This window comes from Onychostoma macrolepis, chromosome 05 (genome assembly GCF_012432095.1).
Source record: "Onychostoma macrolepis isolate SWU-2019 chromosome 05, ASM1243209v1, whole genome shotgun sequence".
Classification (NCBI taxonomy): Eukaryota; Metazoa; Chordata; class Actinopteri; order Cypriniformes; family Cyprinidae; genus Onychostoma; species Onychostoma macrolepis.
Window position 1 is genome coordinate 10,061,849 of NC_081159.1, and position 6,957 is coordinate 10,068,805.

Sequence of the window (6,957 nt, forward strand, 5' to 3'; positions counted from 1 at the left end):
TAATTTACTGTAGAGTCTTTTTTATAAGTAGAGTAATTAATTTGAATTAATAACTGCTCTCTAGCTTATCTGTGGCAAAGGAGTGCCAAACTAATGCTTTTTGCATTCTGCCAATTGTTTTAGTATAATTGCACTTTATCATGTATAATGGTATTTAACGGTTTATGAGTAATGGGCCTTTAACAGTTAGACAATATGTCCTTTATTTGCTATGTGCACTATTTTTATAAGAACTGTTTTCTAAAGCATATTTTAAATGCAATTCAGATCAATTAAAAAACACAGTGAATTTTAGCTATAGAGAACTACTACAGAATAGCTGCACAAGAGCATATACTAGATCAATTTGGAAACTCTTAAAATAAACTCTTGTGACCAGAATATCTCTCTCTCTGAGTCTTGCAGGCACAGTGAGGAATCTGATGAGGTAGTGTTGCATTTTTGTTTGTGGGTCTGTCGCAAGTGCTGTCCTGGAAATCTCCGTGGCACCATGATATGTAAATATAAACTATGCTATAATAACATAAATTATTATTATTATTAATATATTTTAGTCTAAATAAATTAATTGATTTATTTTTACATACAAAATAACCTGTCAATGAAAAAATTGTATCCGTATATGTGCATGGCCTCATGGCAACAGTAAACTGACTGATTTGCTGAAAGGTGTCTGTGAGCACGGCAAACTCTGCCGCGCTTGATAGTGCTGTTCATTATCATGTGAGGAACACTTTATGATTTCATCGTGCCACTGTGTGAGCCAACCATAATAAACAAGACAGGAAATTCTAAATGATGCCATCAAATATTATGTTTTAACATGCATGCAGAGTTTTGAATGTGCATTTTTAATAAGAGCCTTGAGTTATTTGTCAACCTGCCATTGTTTAATGAATCTCAAGAGCGGATTTCAAACAGGTGGTGTTAAACATACTATGCCACTAATATTTTAAACCCAAAAAGTCAGGGACTGAGATGAACATCAGTACGGATCTCGGCACTATTTATTACCCCATTATAAGAGTGCCCTGGAAGAGTGACGTTAAGTATAACACAAAGTGTTGGCTTAAAGGATGTCTAACAGATGGCTTACAAAACCCAGGATGTTTTTGAAGGGAAAGACCTCAGCTTACATTATTAAGCTGTCACGTCTGCACATAGCAAATATGCTGGCAGGGATAAAATCAAATGAACAGAGTAGTAGCAGGAAGGGAGCAGTATGGTATAATGAAAAAAAAAAGCCTAGAACAAATCTCTCTCTTACTAAGTTAATTCGCAGGTCAGCATTGCGCTTGCCAAAGCCAGACGATATGAACTTTGCATGCGTCGAGTTCATCCCCCGCTCCTTACCCATCAATATAGCTCATTTAAGCCTTCATTAGACCCGCAGCGAAGCAACCTCAGCCGATGTCATCAAACTCGGGTTCATCTCGCATAGCCTGGCAGCCTATCGTGCGCAGAGCTGATGGCTTGGAACAGGTATTTGGGACGAAACCGAAAGCAGATGTTTCGCTTTAAGACCTCTCTTAGATGTCTAATGAATCCGAAAGTTAAGGCCTGTTGATCCAGAGCTGTTTGATTTGCCAGTGGAAATGGGGCATCACATTCATAACGAGCAGCATTACCTAATCGCAGTAAGGCAGCGTGGGCTGTGGGGGAGTGGTGGGCTGGGGGGAGTTGGGGTAGGAAATGAGTGCCTCTAATGCCTCCTGAATGTTGCGAATGAATCACTGGTGCTGAGTACATGCTGCAGAGTCCAATTGATGTCTCATTTCCTTTATCCTACCGGGACGCGGAGAGCACTTCAACCTTGCAATCAGGGAGACCTTAGAGAAAATCACTAAGACCTACGCAGACCTTTGAACAGCCATGTAACTGAGTGTGTGTTATGCAAGATTTGTGAGAATGGGATGGTAAATATGTGTGTGTTTGTACTGGGACTAGGATACATTTTGGCAATACTGAATGTTTAAAAAAAAAAAAGATTAAATGTTATAGTCATGTATGTAGATGGCATTAACAGTTTTATATACTCTGTTTAGTCATTTTCATTTTTTATTTCTGCCTAAAGTTTTAGTTAACAACAACAATACTGGTTGAATGTATTAAACATTGTTTTTGTTCATAGATATAAAGCTGAAATAAAATAAAAGTAAAAGTATTAGATTAAAAACTTAAACCTTAAAAAGTTAGAAATGTTGCCTTGGCTAAAGATAAAGATAAAAATTGCTAAAACTACCAAATCTGAATAAAAAAAAAAAAAAATATAAAAATATATATATATATATATATATACACACACACACATACAATAGTCTGAAGTGCATTACATAATAAAAGAGAGAAGAAAAAAGTAGCCAATTTAAAAAATAAATAAACAAATAAATAACTTAAATTAGAAACATTTTTTCCCCCTCACGTTTAATTTAGATCAAAAGGCTTTAATTACTCCTGGATTAGTAGTGGTAGAAGCTACTGTTCATGTTTATTACTGTGCAAGATCTTAAACATCTGTATGGCACAATATTTATGGGTATTTTTATGGGCTCTGTCTACATTATAAAAACAGACATTTACCCATTTCATAATTTGTTTGTTTGACAATTGTCATTCTGAAGCTTTTCATTGCTGATGCCTTTCAGACAGAATGTATGGATCTATTACTCTTTGTTGTTCAAAGTGTGTCATGAACTTCACTCAAACCTGTTCACCCAGCCTTTCAGGTCATTGTCCATCATATTCTCAGAACAGTAACCAACCCTCGAAACACGTGGTTTGAGCTATTCGTGCTCTTTTTGGTAGCGAAGTGGTGGACACTTTAACCTAATAGACCTTAATGCTTATGGCTCTCAGAGGCAGTAATTGCACCCCATATCTGTCTGCCCTGACCTTTTTCACCACTGCTCTGCTTTTACAAGAGCCACTCTTTCAGCTAAGCAAGTGGACTCATTGCCAACAAAATGGAGATGTTATGATGTCTTTTGCAATGTTTTAATTTTTTTCTTTCCTTTTTTTAAGTTGTCATTTGTGCCACTGATGTCTTGGAGAGGATTTTTACAGGTAAAAAGGTAATTAAATATGTTTTTAACACACATTTGATTTTAACAAGTTTTGACAATTTAGCTTTTTAATTTATTTTCTTGAGTCCAATGTCATTTTTTATTTTTCATTTTAGAATCATTAGAAAACACACTGGCTGTTTCTTCTATAGCCATGGCAACATGAGTGCACAACATGCTATTGGGAAAAAAAGAAGAAAGAAAAAACACTGTAATTTTAACATACGCAAAGTTATAATAAACATGATTACTATTCATCAGTTTAGGGAAGTTAAAGAGCCAGCCACATAGGCATGACCTTTGACATGTCTTACACTTCTGAGCTTCCATCCCGATGGCTTCATTTGTCACTCTGCACTACCACTAAAACAGCGTCACGCCAGCTATGGTGAGATTAGAAAATTACACAAATGCAAGGGTGGAAAGGTATAATTGAAAATGGCAAAGGGTTGAATGGGGAAGACATTTAAAATGAGTGCTCTTTGCTGTTAGGCTGGCAGGATGTTGGGAAGCCTTGGAGGGGCATGCTAAAGAATCATTACACTTTGTGACAGGGCTCCAGGACAGCGCCCGTCGGAGAAAGCTGGCAAGTCGCGCCCAGACAAACAAGAGTAGAGTTTAATCACGGAGATTACTGCAGTGCCGCTGCTGCCATGACAGGGACTAATTGAGGAAATACAAGACACCTTCTAATGAACATCTAATTAAAGCCACACAATGTTCCAAGAAGCATCTAGAGGAACGTACTAGGGAAAATAAGACATGGCATGGTGCCTTCTAGAGCGTAAGTGGTACGTAAGCCGCTTTGTCTCTGTGGCTTGTTTCCCAAAAGCATTGTTATGCAGTACTTAAATAAATCTGGAGGTTTGAGAAAGAGTGATGACTGTCAGCCAGCTGCACCTCCCATTTAAGTGTTCACATTATTATCATGAGCGTTAGCAGTATGGGGTTTAGTCCAATTGTGTGTCCAATTTAGCTTTCAGGTCAATAAAAATAGAAGCCTATCCAATGTCACTACTCCACCATGAAATTATATATAATGTACTTGTTAATGAGTGTTATTTATAAGGGCTAATACTTTTTTCCTTAATAATTATTGTAAAACATTTATGGACAATATATATACACACACACACACACACACACACATAAATATATATATATATATATAATGACCTATATAATGACCTGAAAGAGAACCGTGTTTTTTGCAATAGAATGGCAGTGTTGGATGCTTAAATCCCCTGACTGCTAAGCCATCTCCTGAAGGACCTCCTGAGGATAGTGTCCTCATGTTGGCCTCCTCTTTAACATTATCGTCTGACATGCATTCAGCTTAACCAGGGTGCCAAGTCGGATGCCAAGAATGTGACCTTAAATGGTACCATAATTTGGACCACTGCTGGTCCCATTATATTTAGATTCACAGAAGTCTTGGAGTTGCATCAGAAAATGACCCTTAGCAACCAAGGCATGTAACAACATTATTATCTGCATTCTAACAAGACGTTTTGGAGTGCCTTATGACATTGCCATTCAATTCTGTCTTGTATAGGCGACATAACGAAGCCCACTCTGAGGACGTATGCCAAGGATGAGACGCATTTTCGAGCTGTCACTTTGCTGGTCATTTCACCCTAATTGGGACATCACCGACCTGCTTTCCCTGAAAATATGTCATGGTTTGCCCTTGTAATTATGCTGTACCTGTCAAAGGCTGTAATATCACACCAAACAACTCAACTTTTGCTTATTTTACCAACATGAAGCAAAATTGTTATGCTATGTGACCTTATGTGTTCATAATATAACACCATTTTGAAACCCCCTTTTTTTGTCTCTTTGCACCCATTTAATCCTTGGAATATCAGTTTGCAAATTCAAGCAATGAAACACGTATTGTCCATCCATCGCCAAGTTTAATCTAAATCTTACTGAATTTTCCATTTTACAGCATAAGTTGTTGCTCAAAATTGTGTAATCTTTATTCATGGCCACACAAATGGACTCAAGTTGCTGAATACCACTAAATGTTGGGCTTTCACTTTTATTTTCCTGAAACGCTGTCCAAGAAAGTTGGGGTTATTGGAATGTCTTTCATTTAGAAATATCACCAGAAAAGGATGACAAAAATCAGTCATTTAATTCTATGTGACAGTAAATATACAGTTTACGTCACTTTGTTACAATTTTTGCGTTCTTTGATGTTTTTATTGTGCCTTCCTGATGTTGGGGATAACATTATGACAATCCTCTGGTTTCTGTTGTTGTATCATGTACTCAATGCTATATAGGCCCATTCAACTATTTCTTCTGGATTAAAACATTCGGTAACACTTAAGAATAGGGAACACTTATTCACTATTAACTACAACTTTTCCCTCAATAAATTCCTAATTTGCTGCTTATTAATAGTTAGTAGTTGGTAGTTGCTAAGTTTAGGTACTGGGTAGGATTATCAATGTAGAATAAGGTCAAGTAGAATAAGGTATTAATATGTGCTTAATTACTACTAATAAATGGCTAATATTCTAGTAATATGCATGCTAATAAGCAACTAGTTAAGAGACCTTAAAATAAAGTGTTACCAAACATTTTTAATTCAAGTACATCTTTAATGCGTATCACATCACTAAGAGTAATCATACATTTGTAGCCAACAACAGGGATCAAGTTGACAAATTACTTATCTAAACTTTAAAAGATGCTAAGCATACCCCCATCACAAATCGTAACAACATCACATTCATCTGGGCTGTTGTTTTGTCTACATGATTACAAGAGCTAAATTTGTACAAAAGAAGAGACCTGGACTTCATCTTTGTATAGGTTTTCCTTGGCTTGCACCCCAAACAATCTGCCACCAAGACTTAGTCAAGGACAGAGATGTGGCAATAGAAACATCCCTCAGGTTAAAACCCATTTTTACGGATGTTTCAAGTGACAATCACTAAAATTCAAAGCATGAACATTAATTGAGGAACTCTTTTAAAAATCCAGCCCAATTTACCCACAGGAGCTTTAGTGAACGGGATTCACGTTATCAAACAGTTTGCCAATTTTACTCTTTACTTAGCTGCTAATATGTTTGACAAGTCCTTTAAATCAGTGATACTGAGAAGGCCGTTTGATTGGACTAGTTGTCACTTTAAAAGGGATGCCTGAGGCTGGTGATTGACTCACTCTAGATGGAATGAGAGAGCTTTGTGAAGGATGCTGCTCTGGAAGTGTCCGTTGGATTAAGAGCTATTATGGGAACATCTATTATGACACCTAAATCATCAGCTGCAAGGCGCAGCCAAATGCGCCATGAAACGGACCCGAGAAGACCTCACTCCTCACACTCCATCTGTGCTACTTGTCACATGCTTTTCGGCGAGTGGAGACAGAGCTGTTAAGAGAGAGCGAGCTGAAGAGAAACAGAGGGATGTACATATGTAAGCACTCCATCTATATATATGGCGCCCAACGTAGGGCGCATGAAAGGGTCTCATTGAGCTGCTCGCCTTGGGTGAGATGTGTTTGTTTCCATCGCCCTCCCAAAAATGTCATTTGCTCATTGTTCTTTTTCATCGCATTTATGGAAAGTGAGATCCATTTTATATGAACGATCTATGACAAATAAAGTCCCATTATGGGACCTGGCTTATTAAATTTAGTCTTTAGAATTAATCCCGGCTCATGAATCAGATATATAGTACAGAGATAACTTGGATGAAAGGGCCGTGCGGGGTCTTGCTCCACTTGCTCTTACCTTGAGGTAAGTTCCTTCCATCTAATTAGAAGATAAAAGCTGCCACTTTCACAGCGCTCAGGGCATGCTCGGAGAAACTCGGAGACTGAGTGAAGCAGACAGAGAATGAATGGGGTTGAGTGCGCTCTCAGGTTGCCATGG

The 6,957-nt window shown here is 37.7% G+C and overlaps 1 long non-coding RNA gene across 1 annotated transcript; it reads left to right on the plus strand.

The window, feature by feature from the left end:
- Nucleotides 1-451: 451 nt before the first annotated feature.
- On the plus strand, nt 452-4,890 carry LOC131540283 (uncharacterized). Its single transcript, XR_009271238.1, has 3 exons — nt 452-497; nt 3,022-3,071; nt 4,618-4,890. It is a non-coding gene; the product is annotated as an uncharacterized LOC131540283 (long non-coding RNA).
- The last annotated feature ends 2,067 nt before the right edge of the window (nt 4,891-6,957 follow it).